General features: G+C 34.2%; 1 long non-coding RNA gene across 1 annotated transcript; it reads right to left on the bottom strand.

The window, feature by feature from the left end:
• Window positions 1–1733: 1733 nt before the first annotated feature.
• On the bottom strand, window positions 1734–2578 carry LOC122967954. Its single transcript, XR_006398726.1, has 2 exons — window positions 2256–2578; window positions 1734–2032 (listed from the first exon to the last, which is right to left on the bottom strand). It is a non-coding gene; the product is annotated as an uncharacterized LOC122967954 (long non-coding RNA).
• Between the last annotated feature and the right edge of the window lie 1004 nt (window positions 2579–3582).

Raw genomic sequence — 3582 nt, 5'->3', positions numbered from 1 at the left:
CGAGGTCGTGTCGTTATTTCACAATCTGGTATCAACAAGTACATTTACTTCAAGTACTGGACTTTAAGTACAGTTTTGAGGTACTTGTACTTCTATTTTCTGCTACTTTATTCTTCCACTCCACTACATTTCAGAGGGAAATATTGTACTTTCTACTCCACTACATTCATTTAACAGCTTTAGTTACTTTTCAGATGAAGATTTGACACAATGGATAATATAACAAGCTTTTAAAATACAACACATTGTTAAAGATGAAACCAGTGGTTTCCAACCTTTTTGGTTTTTGTCGTCTTACAAAAAGCAGTGTGTAGTCGGGGTCACATTTCAGATGTCTACGAGTTGTTAACAGCTCCACCAAATAGTGATTTTTCCCTCTAAACTTCTCACATGCTTTCATTTCAATAAATGATCAAATGATCCAATATTTCACCACACACCAAAGATTAGAGAAAAAGTCCAAAGACTGAAAACAGATTTGTGTATCAGAACTTTGTTTTTTCTTCTTTCCTCTCCCATTAATCATCTCACGACCCCTCAGATTTATCTGATGACCATTTGGAGGGGCCCCGACCCCTAGGTTGGGAACCACTGGACTAAACTATCTAACTGTATATAAAGTAGTTGAAACTAGCTCCACCTCCAGCAGCTACAACAGTAACATGCTGCTCTAACACTGATGCTTCACTATTAATTACTACTATTAAACCACTACTTTTACTGCAATACTTTGATATTATAATATTTGTGTACTTTTACTTCTTAAGTAGGATTTTTCATGCAGGACTTTTACTTGTAATGGAGTATTTTTACATTTCTGTATTGGTACTTTTACTTAAGTATCTGAGTACTTCTTCCATCACTGGACTGCAGAACATCTTCATACAACAAGAAGCAATAAAGAAATAAACATTTTGGTGCTTAATTTTATTTATATATATAATTAGGATAAAGAAAGCAGAAGGAATGTCATGATAGGAAACAAAATGCAACAAAAAGAAAAAATGTTAAAAGAACATTTACATTTGTATGCTTTAAAAATTCTTTTAAAATATGAAGTTTCAATAAATACTTCAATACATTTAGGCATGCGGATATATTTTCATGATTTACATCATTTCATTACAGTATAATTCATAATATGACTTTTTTTTCATTGTAATTATTGCACTTACGTTTGTGATGGGTTCGTCCTCAAACCAGTCACATGCATAAGGTCACACGAGTCAAAGGTTACAGGTCAGACACGGCGTCGTGTTCAAGGTGGAAGAAAAAAAAATCTACGTTTCACAATTTGGATTCTACAACAAACAGGTTAAATTAAAAAAAAAAACAAACAAACAAAAAAAAAGCACAATGGTTTAATAAGCTCAAATATAAAAAGGGACTGAGAGCAAGAGTCACCTGAAACTCAACGTATCTGCTGCGAAGGTTTACAGTTACAGTACATGATGTTATAAAACTCTGTATATGAATAATGAGAAATACAATCACATTAAACACTAAGCAGCTGTAACTCTGGATGTTTATAAGGAATAGTTTGACATTCTGGGAAATGTTTATTCACTTTCTTGTTCTTGAGAATTAGATTAATGGCCAGTTTGACTGATTAACAAGCTGTATCTTCTTTGTTTAATCTGTACAAAAATTGAAGTGTAGTTTTAGAAGTTGTAGTTGTGTGTCGGACTGTTGAACATGTGAAAGTCGATATATTAGCCAACAGTTGCTTATAAACACATCCAGCAGATATGAAGCAACATTAACATTCATTTAGAGTTGCGTTTGTGTCCATCTGATGAATTAAAGTCCGATATTCACTTTCTTTTAGCTCCGTTTTGTTCTCCACCAGCTCCTGAGGGAAATATCTGGCTCTAAATAGTCGATACCAAAAAAGCTGCAAAACATTCAACAATTCTGTTGAAAAACAGCTTTCTTCAGGATTAAATCTGCTGAAACATTGATCTTTATCTGTTAAGTACATTTTTTGGAGTTTTTTTGATGTGTAGGTTTGTTTTCCCTCATTTTTTTACTACTGGGCTGGTAGCGTTCAGTTTATCAGAGCTTTTTTGCCCAAAACAGCACAATGAGAGCAGTGAGAGAACTAAAACAGTAAAGTATAATCAAAACAACAAGCGACTCCATTGTTCATATAAAAATATTGATTACAGTCTCTTAAACCTCAACCCTAACCTGAAGGTTGGTGCTAGACTGGATCAGCTGGAGGGACGATTTGCAAAACTCTACCGAACATTTACCTTAACTTCACCCAAACAGTACAGGACACAGTATTCGAACACAAAGGAAACAAATGACCACCAATAATCTCATGATAAATAGTCCAGCAACAAAACATAAAACATATTTTTAGTGAGCTTTAAGGTGCTGTTTGGTGGATTTTCTTACTTTTCGACAAAACCAGGCTAGCTGTTTCCCCTTGTTTCCTGTCTTTATGCTAAGCTAAGCTAATCAATTGCTGCTCATTCAACATACAAACATGAGCGATATCTAAGGCTGCAACTAACGATTATTTTCATTATCAATTAATCTGCTGATTATTTTCTCGATGAATCGTTTTAGTTGTTTGGTCTGTAAAATGGCAGAACATGGTGAAAAATGTTGCCAAAGATGACGTCATCAAATGTCTTGTTTTATCTCGACCAACAGTCCAAAACCAAAGATATTCAGTTTACTGTCATAGACGATGAAATAAACCAGAAAACATTCACATTTAAGAAGCTGGAATTGGATTTTTCTTTCTTAAAACTGACTCCAAACGATTAATAAATTATCAAAATAGCTGGCAATTAATTAAATAGTTGACAACTAATCAATTCATGGTTGCAGCTCGAGTCTCATCTAAAACAAATTTGTGTTTTTCCCAAAATGTCTGAACTATTCCTTTAAATGTAACCACTGCACTCAGTGAATAACCTTTTAAACTCAGGTGAGAGAGAGTTGAGTTTTTCAGTTAAAAACAGGTTTGACACAGTTCATACGTGACAGACTGGTATAAAATCACACACACACATCAAACGACTCATGGAAGTACAGTAAGAAAAAAAAAACAACAACAACTTGAAAACAAGGCAGTGGAAGAGAGAGAGAGAAAGAAAGACTCTCTCAGGTAAAAAATAAACAGTAAAACAACAAACAGGTTTCTGTAAAATAAATATAAACATGAGATATGATCCAGATGTTGTCGGGTCTGGAGAGCAGGAGGCAGCGTCTGTTAACCAGCAGAGGGCGACGAAGCATCAGACTTCAGCTGAACTGATCCCTACATGAGCTGCATGGAAAAGCTTTTAAAGTTATATATATATATATATATATATATATATATATATATATGTGTGTGTGTGTGTGTGTGTGTGTGTTTAATGTATTTTAAATAAGAGGAAGTTGCTTTAAAACACTGATAGGGAGCCGTCTTATACATTCCCCCACTTCCACCTTATTTTTAAAAACCCCATGAACAACTTAATCATAACTGGAGCTGCAACTGTTGGTTATTTTTAACATCAATTAATCGTTTAGTCCATAATTAGTCAGGAAATTGTGAAAAAAAGCCGATCAGAATTTCCT

This window comes from Thunnus albacares, chromosome 18 (assembly GCF_914725855.1).
Source record: "Thunnus albacares chromosome 18, fThuAlb1.1, whole genome shotgun sequence".
NCBI lineage: Eukaryota > Metazoa > Chordata > Actinopteri > Scombriformes > Scombridae > Thunnus > Thunnus albacares.
This window is presented reverse-complemented; position numbering and strand designations above follow the sequence as displayed.